The sequence below is a fragment of the Mytilus californianus genome, unplaced genomic scaffold, assembly GCF_021869535.1.
Source record: "Mytilus californianus isolate M0D057914Y unplaced genomic scaffold, xbMytCali1.0.p SCAF_7, whole genome shotgun sequence".
NCBI classification, from domain to species: domain Eukaryota; kingdom Metazoa; phylum Mollusca; class Bivalvia; order Mytilida; family Mytilidae; genus Mytilus; species Mytilus californianus.
This window is the reverse complement of record NW_026262723.1, coordinates 8,897,615-8,920,640: the sequence shown is the minus strand read 5'-3', so window position 1 is coordinate 8,920,640 and position 23,026 is coordinate 8,897,615. Positions and strand designations below refer to the sequence as shown.

Genomic DNA, 23,026 nt, shown 5'->3' with positions numbered 1-23,026 from the left:
TAGTCGAACTTTGTTGATATCTCTGGATACACTATCTCTCTCCAAAAACAAAATCCTTTGTAAAGAGTAGTCGAATTGTTTAGATATCTCTGGATACACTATCTCTCTCCAAAAACAAAATCCTTTGTAAAGAGAAGTCGAATTGTTTAGATATCTCTGGATACACTATCTCTCTCCAAAAACAAAATCCGTTGTAAAGAGTAGTCGAATTGTTTAGATATCTCTGGATACACTATCTCTCTCCTAAAACAAAATCCTTTATAAAGAGTAGTCGAATTGTTTAGATATCTCTGGATACACTATCTCTCTCCAAAAACAAAATCCTTTGTAAAGAGAAGTCGAATTGTTTAGATATCTCTGGATACACTATCTTTCTCAAAGAACAAAATACTTTGTAAAGAGTAGTCGAATTGTGTAGATATCTCTGGATACACTATCTATCTCAAAGAACAAAATCCTTTGTAAAAAGTAGTCGAATTATTTAGATATGTCTGCATACACTATCTATCTCATAGAACAACATCCTTTTTAAAGAGTAGTCGAATAGTTTAGATATCTTCGGATACACTATCTCTCTCCAAAAACAAAATCCTTTGTAAAGAGTAGTCGAATTGTTTAGATATCTCTGGATACACTATCTCTCTCCAAAATCCTTTGTAAAGAGTAGTCGAATTGTTTAGATATCTCTGGATACACTATCTCTCTCCAAAAACAAAATCCTTTGTAAAGAGTAGTCGAATTGTTTAGATATCTCTGGATACAATATCTCTCTCCAAAACAAAATCCTTTGTAAAGGGTAGTCGAATTGTTTAGATATCTCTGGATACACTATCTTTCTCAAAGAACATAATACTTTGTAAAGAGTAGTCGAATTGTGTAGATATCTCTGGATACACTATCTATCTCAAAGAACAAAATCCTTTGTAAAGAGTAGACAAATTATTTAGATATGTCTGCATACACTATCTATCTCATAGAACAACATCCTTTTTAAAGAGTAGTCGAATAGTTTAGATATCTTCGGATACACTATCTCTCTCCAAAAACAAAATCCTTTGCAAAGAGTAGTCGAATTGTGTAGATATCTCTGGATACACTATCTATCTCAAAGAACAAAATCCTTTGTAAAGAGTAGTCGAATTGTTTAGATATCTCTGGATACACTATCTCTCTCAAAGAACAAAATCCTTTGTAAAGAGTAGTCGAATTATTTAGATATGTCTGCATACACTATCTATCTCATAGAACAACATCCTTTTTAAAGAGTAGTCGAATAGGTTAGATATCTTCGGATACACTATCTCTCTCCAAAAACAAAATCCTTTGTAAAGAGTAGTCGAATTATTTAGATATGTCTGCATACACTATCTATCTCATAGAACAACATCCTTTTTAAAGAGTAGTCGAATACTAGTAGTTTATATATCTTCGGATACACTTTCTCTCTCAAAGAACAAAATCCTTTGTAAAGAGTAGTCTAATTGTTTAGATATTTCTGGATACATTATCTTTCAAAGAACAGAATCCTTTGTAAAGAGTAGTCGAATTGTGTAGATATCTCGGATACACTATCTCTCGAATACAGGTGAAAGCGGCCGCAGTTAGAAAATAAAAGAACCAGTAAAGCTTTGCTTTACACGATTACATGTGAGAAATAAAACAGGCAAGTTTTTCTGGTATACCTCAAGCGATAAAGAGTAATAAGGTTAACTCAATTCAATATATTTTATTTCATTAACACCAGTCTAGTTTGTCTTTTGGGCACCTATATTTAAAAAAGGGTGAAATTAGGATAGAACACCTGTCTTGCTGTCTTCCGCCGTAATTTTGCTCTTTTTCAAACAGGTAAAGTGATTCAATGATTAAAGTAATACTTCTCAGTGTATGAAGCGTTCGCCGTAAGGAATCTATTAACTTCTAGTATATGAGTTTACAAAATATGTTCTTGAAAATTGTAAAAGGCAAAAATAACAATACAAAAGGGTTATCATTTAAATAATTTCATAAATCCTCGACATGACAAACATTATTGAAGTTTTGTATGAAATAAGTATGTTTGTTGAAAAAACTTCAGATCCAGACGGACTGACCACTATTTATTTCTCTAATAGCTTATAGTATGTCGCAGGAACATACCAATTACTCCTCGTATGTATGAAGCTAGAGCAGACAAGCTAAAGGGAGAACTGAAGTTGATTATTGATTGTTTTACGTCTAGTGGCGAATATTTCATTAATGTTCAGGAGTAGAACTAAATTACAATAAATACAATAGGTATGACCTGTAAAAGGAGGCGACAGGAATAAAAAGCGAGACATTTTAGATGTCACTGGAAAGTGAGAATATATTGGATAGGGAAAAACATTTAGCTCTACAACAGGTCACCTACGGGTGCTTAGGGTTCTTAAAGTGCAACGAGTTTGGTACTCTCTTTAAACGAGGCATCGGATTTAACGTCCCTATTCTGACCGGATGCGAATCGAAACATCCAAAAGTACAGCCAATTAGACGTCCCACTTTGGCATGAAAGATTTATACTGTCGGTCTAAAGAAAACCAAGAGATGTCCTTATTTCTATACACTAGTCATTCTTGGGGTCAGAAAGAACTAATAAGAACATCAAATGATATCAAGCAATTGTCTTGTCCTATTTATATGGATTTTCTAGTCAAGAACTCAGGTCTACTGATTATATTGTATTACTTCCATATACAACCGCATTAGTGGTGTCGTTCTGGTCCCGCGTAGTACAGGAGGACGTCAGACGATCTCTGGTTAGTTAAAACAAACGACTTACTAGATATTTGCTATTTCTATGGCAAGCAAACGCAATTTAGAAGCAACAACAAAGACTGGTCTGTTCAAAGTGGGTATAATATGCCCGTTATAAGAAGCAAGTTAAAATGTATTGAGTTTGTTAAATTTCTGTAAACATACAAACTTTCATTTCATTCCTGTGTCATTGTCCTAGTGTGTTGTAACAGAATTATTTGCACACATTGTTTTTGCTTATACATTATATACGCTGTTCATTCGTTTACAATGTTGACCGATAATCAATTTATTTATCTATTGTATTGGGTCTTTATTATGTGTGTTTTGTAACTAGTCATTTTTCGGATCTATGTATCCGGGATCGATTACTCCATGTTTTGCCCGTTAGCATAGGGAACCAGCAATAATGTAATGTTTCTCCATTAGCTCATTACTGTCTATAACTAAGTCTATTTAATGTTCACATGTTTAATGTTTATAGATCTTCATATAACAGTACATGTATAATATATATAAAGGTTCACAATTATAATTTCCAATTAACATTCGTGCAAACACCTTGTTACTTCAACTGTTTCGGTACTTTTACATCCCTCGGATTTCAAATGTTTGGCTTTGAGCGTTCCTGATGAAGGTAAATCCAGAAAAGCGCATCGGACGCATGAAATTATTAAACGTGTTGTTTTTAATTTTTTTCAAGCTACTCCTTACCAATATAAAGTTTCTCACAAGATCGTGCTATTAACATTTAGACTAAACATTACTTTATGGTCTTAGCATATTTTGATAAACTTATCAATGTTATTGCAACTCTACTGTGCAACCCATATTCCGTATAAAATGTCACATTAATCAAGATAAAAGATCATTAAACTGATTAAGTATTGACCATCATCTCTTTGATGTAACTGACCACGCCACACTATTATAGAGATTTGTTCAATATTACACTGAAAACTATTTATTTGTCATGGCTACTATTTTGTTATGTTATTTTCTAGTCCGAAAATGCGCGTGTCCTGATGCAAAAGAGAGGCGAAAGAAACAAAAAAAAATAACAAAAATACTGCACTCCAAGATAATAAAAAGGACATTCAAAATCGAAAACAAACTGATTACCCTATGACAAAAAACGAAAAACAAAGTCTATTACGTTATATTTCTATACGTATTTATTTTAAATAGATTGACTTGCAATTTAAATGTTATAATTCAAATATGCACATAAGACTGCTAAGAAAAATAGACACGAGTACAGGGAAAATTGCCTATAGTTTTTTTTATATATATATAGAAAATTTTCCCTACAGATGATTTATAGACTTATCGAAAATTTTCAAAAATTATCAACTTTTTGTAAAGATAACGATTTGAAATAACTGTTATTTATGTTCTCTTATTACCTTAACATTGTGACAAATATGTTTGTACTGAATATAGGGTGAAATTACAATCATGTGAAAAACAAATAGGTTTTATTTCTTTAAAACAAAACAAACAAACAAAAATGATGAATTACTACAATGTTCTTGCTACACAATTATATGTAAATATTTTAATCGATGATTGTTAATGGGTTTTATATCAATTAATTAATTCATTATATTGTTGGTTTTTATGTCTTCAACTAATTTAGTCAGCACTATATAAAAACAACACGATTTCATAAAAACAACATAATAATCATTTGAACTTTTAATGAAACTTCCCAATATTCACGAACCACAGGAGAAAATTATATCTTATATGTATCCTCCCACTAAAATATTCGTTTGTTGACAATGTAGAACGCATATATCCCATCAAACTTGACATAAAGGATACAACAGATACAGTTACGTCTGACCCGTATCTTGTCTTCCATCTTAAAATTGACAATGACATAATATTCTAGTTAGTATTTTCAATGTTATTTTGGCAAAACAACAGCTGCAGTAGTGTGTCATGAAAATAATCTGAATTGTTTTTAAAGAATTTCAACATGTTTAATACATTTAAGAAAAACACAGTCACTTAACTGTAATGAAAACCGATGACCCAGATAGGTTTTTTTTGAAAGAATATTATGTGGAAAAATTAATGTTTACTCGGTGGCTTTTTCATTTCTATAATTCAATGCAATGAACTGGATAGAGATCACTTCTTCTGCTACAGTGAAGATGATCGTATAGCAAGGTAAGGTAAAATTTTGAAAAGCATAAACAGTCTGTTATATACTAGTTTGAGAGAAGATTAGGGCAGTATCAAATCTCATGATTTATTTACTTCACAAGAATGTAGTTTATATCAAACATTTTCCACAGTACGAAAAACTTAAATGTCATAGGGATTTTTAAGTAACACGTATAGATATATAACCATGGATGACATTAGAAATGTTTTTCTTTAGCAGGGAACTAATTTTATTTGTTAATTTTTATATTTGCTCACTTCCAAAATTGTTTCACTGACCAGTATAAAACTACCCACCTTACAGCTATCTAAATTGCAGTCGCCTATTTTATCGAACTATATTCAAAGGTTTTATAAATCAATTAATTTGCCTTCCAAATAATATCTATATATGCAAGTAAGGTTTGGTAACATTAAAACGTTTAAACCTACTGCAATTGTTTGCACCTGTCCTAAGTCAGGAATCTGATGTTCAGTAGTTGTCGTTTGTTGATATGGTTCATAAGTGTTTCTCGTTTCTCGTTTTTTATATAGATTAGACCGTCGGTTTTCCCGTTTGAATGGTTTTCCACTAGTAATTTTTGGGGCCCTTTATAGCTTTCTGTTCGGTGTGAACCAAGGCTTCGTGTTGAAGGCCGTACTTTGACCTTATATCTAAGAAAGAATGTTTAGGAAAAAAACGCGTAGGCTGACATAGAGCTATAGGGGAAATCAAACAAGAATTGTACAAAATTATATGACTTGTTGTATCACAGTTTATGTAGTAGATTCATATGATTATTTTTATTCCTTATTCTACGGAATATATTTAACATAACTTTAAGTTAAACAAAAATGATATTCAGAAAAGTCAGTTTGTAAAACACAATCAGATTTTAATACTTTTGAAATCAAAACATAATTCAAATTTACATACAAATTTTAATCTAAAAATCACGCATGTTAAGGATATTCGCTTCTCTGTTTCAAAATGAAAAGCTTTTTGAATAACTTTTATAAATTGAGAGTATATAAATAACGGAACTAAAAATGAAGGAATAAATTACAGGTCCGTGTCTTGTTTTTTAGATATAATCAGTTGAAAATTGGGCGGAATATGATTCTCTCTAGATTTATCATACAACATACAACAAGGATTTTATAAGGTTTTCCAAAACTGTTTTTAAAATATATATAGTAAAACTATGAAACAAAAAGTAGGGGCTAGCGGACAAAATGTGTATTAGCACTACATAGATAAAACTAGAGGTTTCCGAATATATGACAAAAAGTCCAAAACAATAATAGTGAATACCTTAATCCTGTAGATACTGCTTGATTTATTTAAAACAACACTTAAGAATTTCTTCTATCGAAAGCGCTGATTTCGATTCATCGTCAATGAGAACGCTAAAACATTAATTACTTGAAATCCAAGGATTATAATTACCTTTACATACCGAATTAGACTCATTACCGGGTTTGTACTTACATGAAAAACACGACGGTTGCCACATGTGGAACAGGATCTGCTTACCCTTCCGGAGCACCTGAGATCAACCCCAGTTGTTAGTGGGGTTCGTGTTCCTCAGTCTTTATTGTTCTATGTTGTGTTTTGTGTACTGTTGTTTGTCTGTTGGTCTTTTTCTTTTTTAGCCAATGTGTTGTCAGTTTATTTTCGACATATGAGATTGGTTGTCGCTTTTGTATCTTTCTCCTCTCTTTTAAAAGTTTAGAGCTTTACGCCAAAAAGGCCCTAAATAAAGTAGCCATAACGTTTGCCGGCAGAAATTGCAACCTATGAGTTGTAATTATTTGTCATTTTTAACGGTGATTTAATAAAACAATATACGTTATAAATATGTCAGTAGCGTTGCACTAACTGACAATTTGATGTATATGTTGTACACAAGTTATCATTGTGTACAAATTATAATGTGTCAAAAAAAAAATACAAATTATAATTTGTATTGTGACTTTTTACAAATTGTAATTTGTACAAAAAGTGCCTGTACAAATTACAATTTGTACAAAATTTGACTTAAATTCACTTATAACTTGTACAATAATCTATAATATGAATTTTGGTTAAAAAAAAGCATTGATACACACTATAGAATTGCTATTAAATGACCACACAGTACACCTTATTTACAAAATACAAAAGTTTAGTTATTTATCATTCGGTTGAGCAGGTGCATTAATTATGGCATCGTGAATTGCACAACATCTTTTTACTTTTACATTTACATTTAGAAGTCCTGGACCATCCTTTGCATTTACAAGAAAGAAACCCCTAACAATCTGTTTGAAAGTCTTTTTAACTGCTTCACGTAGCGAAAGTTGATGATCAGGTACCGTTGCTATGAATGAACACGTGTCTTCCACAGTTTCAATTTTACTTTTAGACAAATAGATATCTTGTTTTAATTCTTACAGTTGTTTCAATTTGGTACCAAAATTTCCAGATTCAACAATTATGCCCATAATGACATTAACCCCAAACAACAAGTTCTGATTATAACTGTCTCGTTTTCTTGGTAAGGTATTCGTCTTGAATCTATTGGCCACACAGTGCACGATTCCTAGCAAGAATGATCGGTGTTTCAATGTCAGTGTCATACTCAATTTAGCCCATTATGCTTGTCCTTGGCGTACACATGATTGTTCTTTTATGTATTATTCTCTGCTAGGTTTTAAAATAAGACCATTTTCTACTGGTCAACAATGTCGGCCATGTTTACAATATAACATCATATGAGTAAATGACTAAAAGAGTGTACATAAACACCTGTGATATATAGCTTTGGCAACTTTTTAAAGCAACTGACCCCAAAGTAATTAGCCGTTGCAAAGTGTTCACGAAGAGTCAAATGTGAAAGTCGAAAGATGCAATTCACGATGCCATAATGCACTCACCTGCTCAGCCTCAAACGACTGATAAAGAACTATTTTTGTATTTTATTTAGGGTTTACGGTATGGCCATTTAATAACAATTCTATAAAGTGTATCTATGCAAAATGATAACTTGTACACAACATATACATCCTATTTGTTATAATAATTGTAAAAAAGACAAAACAAATTTTACAATTCCATGCATTTAATGAATATACTTTAAATAAACTGTACATTGGGAAATAAAACTGTGTAATTATAATTTATCGCGTTGGCGGAATTCTATGTGACTAGCAGCGTTATTTTCAGGCTCATGAGGATACCTAGTCTTAAATTGGTTTATTGAATATGTACCCAGTATATAACTAAAGAAAATATCTTGTCAAGTTATCTTGACAGATTTGTTGAAATAACAGTGTAGGATAGTATAGTTCTTTTTGTATATCGACATAAGTAGTATTCGATGGCGACTGTCTGATTAACAACGCCTTAATTTATAAAGTGCAAATACATTTCATTGGTCTTTTCTAACAGGTTTTTTTATTTCAAATGCACTGATTTTACAACAAATAAAACAGCTCTTTTCTCATTTTTTTCCAAAATGTGATTGAAGTTGCTTTCAAATTTGTTTAAATATGTCTCATTGGAAGCTTTTATTAGTAGTTTTTGTTTTCGTTTTCTTGTTTTTTTTACGAGGGTTTTTTTTTTTCATTTAAAGGGGCATAAGTTACGTGATATAAAAAAAATAAAGTTCAATCATTAATGAAAGTGAAATAGTGAAATAATAATTCACTTTTTAGAAGCCAGTTTGGTTCAGTTTTGTCAAAATAAGCTAATAAACATCGCTGATGAATTATTCACTTACAAGTGAATAATTCGACCTCATTGAATCTGTATTCATGTAACCTTCAGGGTAACACCTTAGCTAGAGATGTGTTACGCATGAATTAGTCGTGTTCAGTTATTGAAAGGAAAAGAATGTCAACTTTGAAAGTGAAACAAGGGTAAACAATTTGATTGACTGATTTGATCCACAAAAACTCATGCTTATGCAGGTAAAAACGATGATTAACATTTATCTTTAACCTGTTATATAAAATCAGAGACCTTGAAAAATCCAATTGTACGAGTTCGCTATCTATTTATATCTATATTTATGTTTATATCGGGTTATATTACCGTCGGCAGACTTCAGAGGTCATCTCGATGGTTAATTAGATGGCGTCTAGACTAAATTAAACACGAAATGCTGATACATTTTATCGAGCCCATGCATTGTAAATTGTTTATTTTAGACATTTTTATAATATGGATATACGTTTTAGTATATTATAAATCCAATATGAGAATTTGAGTCAAATCGGTGAACATGAATTTGACAGCTAATGCCACTTAAAGGTAGCACAATAGTCGAATTCAGACAAATCAGGATATTATCTTTAATAACTTTATCATTTGAACATAAATAAAGACAAATGAAAACCAAAGTGGAGAAAGAATAACCAAGAAGCATTTCGAAAAGAGTTTGATAGAATATGATACTTGAAAGGCGATTTACTCGTATTCAAATACAGTATCCTTAATTTCGCAAGGCTACATTCACGAATGTGTATAACTGTATTGGCTGTTCCCATGTTACACATATATTGTATGGTGAATACACTGAGACTAAAGTATCATTGATGAGGTTTAATTGACCAAATAACGTAGTATAGCACTATTAATTGATATCTAATATTTAATGCTTACAAGCATCCAGTTAATAAATTTAATATAGAAATACAAAAAAGGCGACTTAATTCCATGACATTTTTTTTTATATGTTCACTCACTGCTCAATATAATATCATACTTTAATTCTGTTTAAATTGAGGTCGGCTATCTTATTGACCTATAATCAAAGGTTATCTAAATAAATTGACAAGCTTTTCAAATGTTATATAAATGAATTGACTTGAATTTCAAATGTTATCAATATATTAACGAAAGACGTTTTGAAATAAGACACGAGTAGATGGAAATTTTCCAACAGTATATTTATAGATTTATTTGAAAATTTTCAGAAGTCATATATTTTCTTTGTTAAGTTATATAACTTGTTACGGGGTTCTTCATATTCACTGGTTTATCAAACGCAATTTCATGTGTACAAATTCATATATATATATCCACTTTATTTTAATTACATGGTTAAGCAAATACTTGTCCATCCGCTATAAGTATTCATACTCTACCTTCTCGCATGTAAATATTCTCATACTTTAATATTCTCTTGACGGATATCGTTCACCTCAAGACCGAAAAACTATAGGATAGGAAAAAATCGAGCAAAGTCATAAAACATGATTACAGATGAGATCAATGTAAGAAGTTACAATTGATGACAAAATGACAAAAAATTAGCTGACGAGGCATCATAACAATATTGATATAATAGAGTAAAGATTCAATAGACAATTCTTTTGATGTAAAAAGTAAAATAACAAAAGTTCCGAACTCCAAGGAAAATTCAAATCAGAAAGCCCATTATCAAATGGCAAAAACAAAAGCTCAAACACATCAAACGAATGGAACAACTGTCATATTACTGATTTGGTACAGGCATTTTCTTATGTAAGGGTATGATATAAGTGAACATTGAGATTATAAAGGAGCTGATTCACTAAAATCATAATTTTGGCTATGTTCCAATTGTCGTAACTACAATCTCGTCCCCTTCCCCCGAGTGTGACCTACCGAATTAGACATATCACCGGGTTTGTACTTACATGAATAACTCTACGGTTGCTACATATGGAGCAGGATCTGCTTACCCTTCCGGAGCACCTGAGATCACCCCCAGTATTGGTGGGTTTCGTATTGCTCAGTCCTTGGTTTTCTATGTTGTTTTGTGTACTGTTGTTTCTCTGTTTGTCTTTTTATTTTTTTGACATGGCGTTGTCAGTTTATTTTCGACTTATGAGTTTGAATGTCCCTTTGGTATCCTTCGCCTCTCTTTGGCCTTAAAACTCTGAAATCTTTTAGATAAAAAGTAAATATCATACAGGATTATAAATACCTAAGCATAGTGTATGTTGTTAGTTTTTGAAGGATTATATGGGTAAAATATGTAATTATGTGAAAACAAATGTGTTGAATTACTTTAAGGAATAAAATGAAAACTGCTGTACAACCTTAATTTTTCTGCAACACAAATTAATTTAAAAATACTTAACCTGATAATTTATATAATTTTTTTATACTAATTATTTCATTGCAATGTATATTTCTATATTGATGCTTTAAAGAGGGAACACATTGCAAACAGAACACAATTTTATCGTTTTTTCATTGAGTATCATTCTTTGAATATTACTTCTTTATTTCCAAAAAACCACTAAATACATTTCATTCTTATATTCTTGAAGTCATCTGAAACGAGTTTCTTGAAATTTTAAAGATACAGAAATTATTGAACCAATGCATGTGTATATTGTAACAATATTCTATTAGTACTTTACTTTTGTTTTTAATAATTGAGTTGTTCTCCTTTTATAACAGTCTGTTTTGTGTAAACCGCATATTATTTTAGTCAAGTTTTAAGTATGAGAATATAAAAAGTGAACACGCAGCTTGCTTTGTTTTTCTTAATTATCGCCATGCATTATACGGACCAAAGAAAATTACATGGTGTCCGATAAATAAGAGAAATGGATCACAACGGAGTACCACAACCTCAGATGAACTGGAATTCAACAAATCTAGTTGATACTTGGAAAAAGTTCAAACAACACGTTGAACTTATCCTCGACGGAGCACTCGCTGAAAATGTCGAGAAAGTTATGATTACATATCTTTTATTGTGGATTGGTGAAAAAGGACGAGACATAAATAACACATGGCAATTAAGTAAAGACGATGCGAAGAAACTTTTCACCCATTTTGACCAATTTCTTCTTAAGTTCAACCCAAGCAGAACTCGTTACTTGCAAGATGTAAATTCAGACATGAAAGACAAGGTAGTGACACTATAAAGTAGTATATTGCTCGATTGAAGTTCATTGCTAAAGGCTGTAATTTTAAAGACAAAGACTAGATGATCAAGGACAGCTTTATTTTCGGGGCAAGATCGTCTAAATTGAAGGAGCAACTCATCAACGAAGGTGACACATTGACTTTAGAAAAAGCTTTTCAGATCGCCCTGGCATTTCAGCTGACGGAGGACAGGTCCCGTGAACCAAGATCGAGTTAAAGTTGGTGCTTAGCTGTATTCAACTCAGCAAAGATGTGGGAATAGTGAAAGAAATCACTTAAAAAAAAGAATTCCCGGCGAAAGGTAAGAAGTGCAACAGTTGCCAAAAGTGGAATCATTTTGACCGAGTATGCCGATCTAAACAGAAGTTTAATGAAGTAGTGCTAGACAGGAATGATGACAGTTACTCATATATATATTTATAGATTGTGTTAATGATAAGGATACTTTTGTTAAAGATAGGGATGTAAAGAGATCAAGCTTTTGTTACCATTTATTTTTGTTAAATACCAAGTAGGTTCAAACTTGACACAGGTTCCCAAGTGAATATTTTGTAATAACTTGTACTTGATAATCTCAAATGTAATGGTCCACTCAAAATGTTCCCTCGTTCTTTGACTGCTTACAATGGCAATGTCCTGACCTTGCTTGGCATCTGTTGTCTCCCTTATGAACATGGGTCTATCAATAGACAATTGTGATGTTACTGTATACATAATTCTCTACCAATATTGGTGTGAAGTCTTGCCTAGATGATCAGTTGATATAATTGGTTCACAGAACCGAAACTATATGTACGTGTGATTCCGAGCCCTGTTATCTAGAGCCAATAACTAAGTCGTTAGTGTTCAAGACTTTTTAGGTTATTCAAAGGTTTCGGTCTTGTTTCCGGTTAAGCTACATCACACATCGATCTAGAGGTACTCCCGTTGTGCATCGCCCGCGACGCATACTTGTTGCGCTACGTGGTCCTTTAAAGTCTGAATTAGATCGCATGGTGAGCGCCGACATTATTTGCAAATTTGACAGACCTACACCTTGGGTTATTTCACTCGTCGTTGGCAAGAAAATTAACGATAAGCTCAGGGTATGCTTAGACCCGAAAGATCCGAACTCTGTGATTCAGCGTCCGCACTATCAAATGCGAGGATAATCTGCCCAAGTTTTCGAACGCGCATTACTTTGCTCAACTTGATGTCCAATCGGGTTTTTAAGCTATTTGTTTGGACGTGCCGTCTTCATATTTTCCCACTTTCAATACACTCAATTGTCGTTTTTGTTTCAAGCGTCTGCCAATTGCTCTTTGACGAGTGCTACGCAGACCTTGACAGTCTGGTTGAGATCGCCAATGACATACTGGTTTACGGTTCGATCCGAGAGGAACAGGATTCAAACCTGCAGAAAGTTTTACAGATACCGCGTGAGAAGACAAAAAATTTAACGATGACAAATTAGATGTCGGGGTCACCGTGGTTATTTATTTCTGTCATGTTATAACCTCCTGTTGTCTATGAGCAGATCCTTACTATATTTGATTTGACTAATTATCTCTCCAAATTTGCGCCACAATTTTACGGAAATCACCAGTCAAATCGAGCACTATTAAATAGGGACGTTGAATATGCATTGGATAAACTCAATTACGGCTTTTAAAGAGTTCAAAGAGGTTTTGAAGAGGTCACCTGATCCGATTTTATTGTACTATAATGTAATCAAAGATTTAACTAAACAAGTTGACGCATCCAAATACGGCGTAGGTTGCAGTTTACTGCAAGACGGCAAACCCGTAGTCTACGCTTCGAAATCCTGAAGTACATCAGAAAAAAGACATACACAAATGGAAACTGAAATGTACGCAATTGTTTCGGGTGTACCAGATTTCATCAATACATCTATGGTCGTAGTATCAGGTTTGAAACCGGCCATAAACCGTTGGTTTCAATTATGAAGAAATATTTTTAAACGCCCCAGCAAAATTACAACGCATGATTTTACGATATCAGCGATGTGAACTCGATGTTGTACATTTGCCCGGCAAATGTATTCCCGTGGCTGATACCCTGTCACGCAAATATCTATCGGATACTTGTCCTGGTCTCTCTGATATCCTTGAGACACAAGTTCACTTAGTGTTTTCTGGTCTATCGATAAGTTACAGAAAATTACAGGAAAAAGAGAAAGCCGTTTTGTCCGATCCGATTGATATTTTGAAATCTGTGATTCTTGAATGTTGGCTACAATCTTGTAGATCATGCCCCACACAAATTTTAGAATTTTGGAACCATAGAGATGAACGTTCGATGAATGAAAGTATTATTTTTAAGGGACACAAAATTGTTATTCCCACTAGTTTAAGAACCCTAATGTTAGAAAAACTTACAGTGGGCATATGTGAGTCGAGAAATGTATTCGTAGAGCTTGCGATGTTCTATGTTTGCCATAAATGTTATCCGATATATCAAACATGTTGTCAAAGTGTTCAGTAGAAACGTAGAAATTCTAATTTTAAAAACAACTACAACCCAAAAAAAATTCAACTATATCCATGGCAAGTTGTAGCTACTGATCTGTTTTGTTTGAATAATGCTGATTACATTGTGATCGTTGATTATTATAGTCTGTATTTTGAAGTTAATAAACTACACGGTGCTTCAAGTACACCAGTCGTTGATAAACTAAAAGATACAATTTCTAGGTATTCCTGAGACATTTGTTTCTGACAATGGTCCTCAGTATTCTTCCCAAGAGTTTAATGAGTTTGGGATTTCAAAAACGTTACATCCAGTCCAAATTACCCCCATCTGATGGATTGGCAGAGAAAACGGTGCAAAGTGTAAAAACATGTTCAATAAATGTGAAAAGGATAGAAAAAAACCATATGTAGCTCTCTTACAGTATTAAACAACTTCCTTGGATATTGGATATACCCCTTCACAGTAACAGATGTGTAGAAAACTCAGATCGGTTCTACCTTCCACTCTTGGGGGACTAATAAACTTCCCCCTTTATAACGAAGTTAATAGGAAACTTGATTAAAACATACTTATAACAAAAGGTACTATGATAGATGCTCAAAACCATTAAGACCATCACATGCAGGAGAATCTGTCAGAATTAGGGTCAGTAACGGCCTTTGGAAACCTGCTGTTGTCTCTAGTCAGCACCCTGCTAGTGTGTCTTACATTGTAGAAAGCCAAGATGGTGGAATTTATAGACGCAATGGGCTTTATCTGATTAAAACGAGAGAGGAAGTGTCCTTTACTACTGCGGAAAATGACACAATTATGCCCCTGTCCATTTCGAATCACAGTACAACAGTACAACCAAACTCTCCCTGAATTAGCTGAACCATCTCGGAACATAAATTACTCGCACCAAATTACGAGCGATACAGAAACCACAACAACCCAACGTCCTTCTGATTATTCATTACAAGATCTGGACGTAAAGTTTAGTGAAAAATCAAAGAATCAATGTAACTTCTTGTATGCGCTTACTGTTTTTTTTTTCCATTTATATATTAAGCATACATGCCTATTTGGTCTTTTGTGCTAATATAACATGTTTAATGAACTAAATTCTGAAAAGACATTGTTTTACAACAATAACTTTATATTGGAACATTAATTTGAATTTGTCAATTGTATAACTTATAAATGATATTGTCTTTTGTGAAGAAGGGATATGTAACATTATTCTATTAGCACTTTACATACTTTGATTTACTTTTGTTTCTAATAATTGAGTTGTTCCCTTTTTATAGCAGTCTGATATGATTTGTGTAAACCCCATATTAGTAGTCAGTTTTTATGTATGGGAATACAAGTGAACACACTGGTTGCTTTGTCGTTCTTAATTATCGCCATTATACGACCAAAGAACTTTACATATATACTTAGCTATATCCTCTATGCACGATTTTTTATATTTATAACTAATTCATAACATATAATCGACAAAATATTTCATTTAATAAAAACTTTCCCTGCTAATTAACATTCGTGTTTGATTGCCTAAGTTAACAATACATGACCCTAAAAAAAATCAACTCAATCATGTAAGCATGGAGCGCTTCAAAAATAAGTGAGATAATAGACATGTAATATAGACATGTAATAAAATGACAAAAAAATTAACTGACGAAGCTATTTGTTTATGAAACTTTGTCTAAAGGTGTAATACCACCATTGTTTTCCCCTATTAGTCTTTGTTAAATTTGCACTTCAAAAAATTGTGCAGAACTTATTTTTGTTTCAAATAAAGAAATACTTGGCATGAGTAAAGTTTTATCCTGTCAGGTACTACAGACAAAATTTCACATAATATTTCATTGCATATAAGAAAAAAACCATCACTGGAAGTTAACCAATCAAATGTTCAGCCCTTTTTTTCCTGTGTACAAGCTTTAGTGACCATGTAACATCATGTTTCCAAAATATTCTATAGAAACACCAAATAAAAAAGAATGATGCTTTGAAACACCCAAGATCTATGTTTATGACTCAGAATTTTTTTACTGCAATGAATTTCCTACAACTGTCAAATTCAAGGGAATATTTTTTTCGACCCTTTTTCGTATGCAACCGGATGTGGCGTACTATGATTTGGTGGTATTACACTAAACAGTTTTCAAATGATTTGGTGCATTACAATTTTCTTTCAGTATCAACTAATTTCCACGTTTGTTTATCTTTTCTTTCGCCGTGGGTTTGTCCTCGTACTTGCGCCGTGTGGTTGCCAAAGTACTATAGCGAGATATCTCGTGGTTACGGTCAATTTTTACAAAATAGCTAGCTGCGAATATGAGTACGGGAAGACAATATCTCATTTACAATACTCTTCTGATAATTGTGATAAGATAAAGAATTTTCTTTTAAAAGAAAGTCCACATACACGTGTTTTATAGTAAAACTTTAACATTATTCAAGTATATAAAATATTTTAATTTTTTTTTTTAATTTGAGGTATCATTTGAGTTTTAAAGAGTGTAAAGGGTATTTTTTTTTGTAAACAAATTCACATGGCAGACTTAAAGACGAAGAGTCTATGGAAAGTGCTTTGTGTTTGATTAACATAATAATGCGTTACTTTTATGACCATTGCCCAACTATAAACTAACATTTATGTAAAAATTGTGATTAAAAGGTTCATAGAAAAAAGATTAAGATTTCTGAGCTATATAGGGGATCAAACAAGAATTATACAAACGTTCTAGTATAACAGTTTATGTTGTCGATTCCTATGATTTTTCTTATTTCATATTCTATGGAGTATACTTATTATGATATTTTAATTCAAATATCAAATTTCGAATGATTCAGCTAGTGAAACTACCAGGTTTCCTTTTCGAATTACAACTAAGAGATTATAAATGATGCATTGGTTACATATTACTAAATAGTGTAAACGTAACTTCATTACTCTTTTCTATTCATATTCTGAACTTGTTTTCTAAAATCATCCATTTATCGATTTTGATTTTTAATAAGATGTATTTTGTTAGATTCATTTATCAATTTATGATGCAACACTTATAGTTAAAAAAAATATGGTTTTCGTTTCATTCGATGGCTCTCCAAAATCGCATACACTCACGGATTAGGTCTGCAGAAAATTTGCTGTTTCTGTTTACACATGTTAACTTAGAAGTGAGAGCAATATTACCCATGAAAATATAAAACAAGTCATATCAGTCAGGACAGTCGTCCTGTTTAGAACACAGACCATAAAAAAAATTCTGTACCGGTTATATTGCCAGATTTGCAGTCTTATAAGTTTCATTTTCTCTAACCGACTATATCTATTTAGAAAGGGAAGAATGACGACAGAACATGCAAAGATGGGCATACGATAGGAGTCCGCTCATCATTTTGGCGTTTGCTTACAGCGAAATTGGCATTGCTGAACAATGCTCTTACAAAACATTTTTTCCAAATCCAAAATGTTTACTAAGTTTTTAAAATCACTAATCATGGGTTCTGGACCATTTTTGGACCATTTTTGGACAATGACCTGGTGAAAAATAATGTTTATATATTCCTCTTAACATTGATTCATAATAAACTCATTATAAATATCAGGATATCATGAATATAGCCTGCAGTTTTGATTGTTCAATAAAGTTTAAAATTAACCTTTCTTGTTACTCCACTATATAGATTAGTTTCTATTTTACGGAGCATAGGTGTTAATGAATTACTTTCATCTAATACGCCAGACAAATAATTCAAAGTGCACCAAACGCAAAGGCAGAGCTTATGAAAATAGTTTATAACGTCTGGTCAACTGCAGCGCCTGCATACGGAGTATATATCTCCCAGTTGGTACGATATTCCAGGGCTTGTATTTCCTATCATGATTTCCTTGATAGAGGGTTCCTGCTCACAAGGAAGCCATTGAACCAAAAGTTCCAAGTAGTGAAGTTGAAATCATTCCTTCGTTAATTTTACGGACGCCATCACGAGTAGGTTGACCGTTATGGAATATCCGTTTCACAAATGATAGCGGGTATGTTACTAATGTCGTAACTACAATCCCATATCACGAATGTGACCTACCGAATTAGACTTATTACCGGGTTTGTACTTACATGAGCAACATGACGGGTGCCACATGTGGAGCAGGATCTGCTTACCCTTTCGGAGCACATGAGTTCTCCCCCAGTTTTTGGTGGGGTTCGTGTTGCTTAGTCTTTAGTTTTATATGTTGTGTTTTGTGTACTATTGTTTGCCTGCTTGTCTTTTTCTATTTTAGCTATGGCGTTGTCAGTTTATTTTCGACTTCTGAATTTGAATGTCCCTCTGGTATCTATCGCCTCTCTTTTCTGACGAAGATTCAAAAAACTGAAAACAATATGTTATAAATTGCATGCGTCTGAAGCACTTTTTTGGATTTACCTTCATCTGGAAGGCTCAAAGCAGAATATTTGTAAGCCAAGAATATAAATACCCGAAACAGTTGAAGAGCTATATGACCAAAAAGGACATCAAGAATAGTAAAATCCATCAAAGGTCAATTTTGCCTGAAGGAGTTGAAACCTTGGTATTTTATAATTCAAAAATTCATTAACGGAATAATTTAAGAAAGAGTTGTTATAAATCATGTCAGTACCTACTACTGATCTGATGATACCCTCGAGGACTGATAGTCCACCAGCAGAGGTATCGACCCAGTGCTGTAAAAATGAAAACAACACGTTATAACTTTAATGCGTTCGAAGCTCTTTTCTGGATTACCTTTGATTAAGTTTGAGTTTGTTATTTTTCAATCTACCCACAAAACCAATCAAATTAAGGGGGAATTATTTACTTGTTAATTGTGTAAAACCTATACCTTACACAAAGGCAAGACAGGTCAACACCATCACTAGGAAGATCACATTATTTTGTAGAAACGGTTAACAAAATACTTTATTAATCTAATACTCCATTGGTTTTTGTATGTTGTGGAGTTTTACCCAAAATTTCCTTCTTTCTTATATTAAGCATTCTAAAAGTTACTTAGAGTCATAATCTTATCATTATATGTTGCAAATACCTCAGTAGCTAAGTGTTGCTATTAAACACGTTTCTCTGATTCTTTGGCAATTTAACCCTTTCTGGACCAATGCATCAACGTGTGGTTGATCATAATAGATGATTGGCTCTATTAAAAGGCCATAACCTTAACTAGCTCTGTGGATCATTCAAAATATGCTTACAGGTTTTAGAGAACTTGACAACTTTATAAAACTTTTACTATGCGTAAATAGTTTGACCTTCAGATATTGTAGTTCAAATTGTGTACTTTAACATAATGCAATGTTTTTGATTAAAAGTGGTCTTTTCTGAATGTTTGCATCCTTTTGATCAAGAGATGCATTAATTATGCCTTTGCGCATCAATTTTGTAAATGTATGACGTGAACATCAGGAATGTGGAAGGCACTGCACGAGGATTTTAGTTCTGAAATGAACATTTATTTCATAGTCATTAGAGAAACGAATTCTTACATAGTTACTCGATGATTATTGAAATGTCTATCTCGATAGTTAAATCATCAAATTTTAATTATCTCGGTCGGATAAACCGATAATCGATTTAAGAACCTATATGTCCATACACTTTCTGTTAAATGAAAATCGTTTTGTTTTAATAAAAATCCAGGAAATATACTGCAACTAAATTATTGTCTTCCCGTTCTCTTATTCAATAACTTAACCATAACCCACTCGATAGGTAAACAAACGTGGAAAGGAGAAAAAATGTAATTCACTAACTCATATAACAACTTTTTTATTTATTTTAATATAACAAATTGGAATGCATGACAAATAAAACAAAAATAACAACAAATAAACATTGCTCTATCGACTGACTTTAAATACACATGTTCAATGATTATGTGTTGCAAACTTCGACAACGAAACCCGAAATGTAATTAGTGGCTATTTCTTTCGATCAACAATCAGTAAATAAAATATTTTTATTAATTATACGCTATGGATTCGTTATAAAGGTAAACAACGTGGACAGAGGACTTAATAGAAAAGAAATGAAATGGGGTATTCATCCAAGACCCAAAATCACAGCAAAATACACAAAAGCTAAAGAATAGCGCTTGTATTGCTGTTCTTTACTCAAAATCCAAGGAGGCCGTCAACACGGAACAAAACAAAGTTTACGACGGCCCCTCACACCGGTTTCAGCGGATTTTTTTTCAAACTGACGATCACGCCACAACTGTGAATTGAAGAACAAAGCCAAGTAGTGATCTCAATAAAACAAATCTGGCAAAGAAATCAAACATGTACTGTTATAATTTAGCCCGACAATCACACTGAAGCGTGCAAAAAACAATAAATACATTAAGAAAACTATGGGGCAAATCGATATATATATATATATATATATATATATATATATATATGTAGGACTCTGAAGTGTGTTTGTGGTCCAATGAAGTATGATGGTCTAACTTTGACGTTGACGTTTGTGTATACTACCTTAATTCATTTATCTGAGGTCGTAACAGTTTTCATGAAGAAAAAAAACACAAGTACATAATTTTATGCTTGACTTAAGTCGAGACGTGTCACGTGTTCCACTAAAAACTTTAGTAAAATTAGCTGCTTCTACGCTGCATGAGCAGTGAGAAATTGGGAAGTACACGTAAGGACCTGACGGGTTTATTTCGGTCTAACTTGTGGTAGAAGATTAACACTATACCGTCAAAACAATTAGGCTAGCGTGTCAGTTTTCTTACAAAGCATGATTTATCTCAGGAATAAAACAAAATTATATCAACTTCATATAACAAAATCATTGGTAATAATTTATCTTATTATTTAATTGTCCACATAAAATCATGTGAAGCATACTTGAAGACGATCAAAATTAATACTTAGAGCAATATATTTTATTTGTCGTACAAAACATTTGCGGCATACTTCCGAACACTGGTTAGCTCAACTGCAAACCAAGTTTATCTTCAAGCCGCTTTGCTCCTCACTATTTGCTGCCTGACTTGGTTTAAAATATTTCTGTAAACTCCATCTGCATTATTTCTCCAAACCTTCCTTCATTAGTATGTTTATAATGTAAAATGAACCATATCAATTTATTCAGATTTAACTATAACAATCTTGAAATTTATACAATTAAAACCGAACATAACAACGCTTGTACAATTCTAAAATTTCAAAAATGACGTAGGTTCCCGAACGAAATAAGTAGTAGGATTCCACCTAGACACTAACTAGTAGGAATGTAGTAGGAATCTACCTAGAATCAAAGATTCTGTATAGAAAGTAGACGGACAGGGAAAATGAACAAATTTCTTACTGGATTTTTTTATCTTCGCACTAGCAAAATCCTACCATCTAGCAGGAATTTTAAAAGTCTGTATGGATTTTTTTCTGTTTTGAAAATCTTAAGTGGGAATTTAGACAGGAAATATGATTAGATTATTCATTTTCCTACTACAAGATTCCTACCAGAATTTATTTAATCCTACTCGAAAATCTTTTTACATGGAATCTTTTTAATTATCTTAAACTGGATTCCTGTTTGCTAATGACACAAATTTTGCTGTGTTGAATGCAACCATGTTCAGGTTCACAAATTCAAAAGTTGGAGGGTAGAAGAATGAAAAGTTGTGTTGGAACACAACACTGCAAGGATCAAACAACTACAATATTGAAATATGAAAAAATATGGCTCTTGATGATTAAAGGTAATGTTTATACTTTTAATATGAAATTTGTTATCTGTTTGCCAATATATTAGTTAATTCAACAATAGTGCATAATTTTCCTCATTATTTGTTCATAACTCTATAATTTCATCTAATCAACATTTTTGTCCATCTACATATATAACACAATTTCTAGCTTGAATACATCACACTTTCCTCATACATTTCAAAAGTCTTTTTTTTTTTTTAAATAAATCTATTCCATACATTTCCTTTGTTCTTTTTTGTTGAGATTCAAACTTAAATGATTGACCCAGTTGTGTATTTGTGAATATACACTTGCATTTTGTATATTTTTAGATTCCTACTAGAAAATATGTTTTTCTATGTGGAATTTTGAAAAATTCCTACCAGATTTTCTAGTAGGAATTTTATTTTCCCGCCATATTATTCCTACTAATTTAAATATTCCTGGTAGGAATATACAATATTCCTACTAAGAAATTCCTGCTAATTTAAATTTTTCGTCTATTTTCCGTGTGGAATCCTACTACTGTCTGACTAGAATATAACTCTTTTCTGGTAGGTATTCATTACAATATTCCTACTATATTCCGTGTTCATTCTGTGTGGAATATTTCATACAGTAGGTATTAAAAACAGAAACTGCATAGATATGCTACTAACAAAAATAGTAATATGCGATATGAACTGGTACATTTAGAAATGTACCAGTTCATATCGCACATATATGGAACGAGATCCAAAAATTCACAATTATTTTCACAATACTAGTCCAAATAATTATCATGATCATGACGGTCTTGAAAGGCTATTTTAAACTAATGCTGTGACGACATCATAATTATTTGGACTAACACAATACTTTATCCGTGGAAAATAGAAATGAACTCGACTATACTGACAAATAAGACATATGTGAAATGTACTGAAAATACAGAATTCAAACCACAAACGATAAGACATAACATAATATCTAACCGTACTTACAAAAG

The 23,026-nt window shown here is 32.5% G+C and overlaps 1 protein-coding gene across 3 annotated transcripts in view; it reads left to right on the top strand.

The window, feature by feature from the left end:
- Positions 1–23,026, top strand: part of LOC127709991 (E3 ubiquitin-protein ligase DZIP3-like) — a 43,239-nt gene that overhangs the window by 1,272 nt on the left and 18,941 nt on the right. For 2 of the 3 annotated variants that reach the window (XR_007985892.1, XM_052215695.1), the window contains exon 1: positions 4,817–4,950. The exons of the other annotated variant lie outside the window; for it this stretch is intronic. The gene's annotated coding sequence lies outside the window, so the exon portion shown is untranslated. Of the gene's footprint in view, positions 1–4,816; positions 4,951–23,026 lie in introns of those variants that run through there. 3 annotated transcript variants of the gene reach the window in all.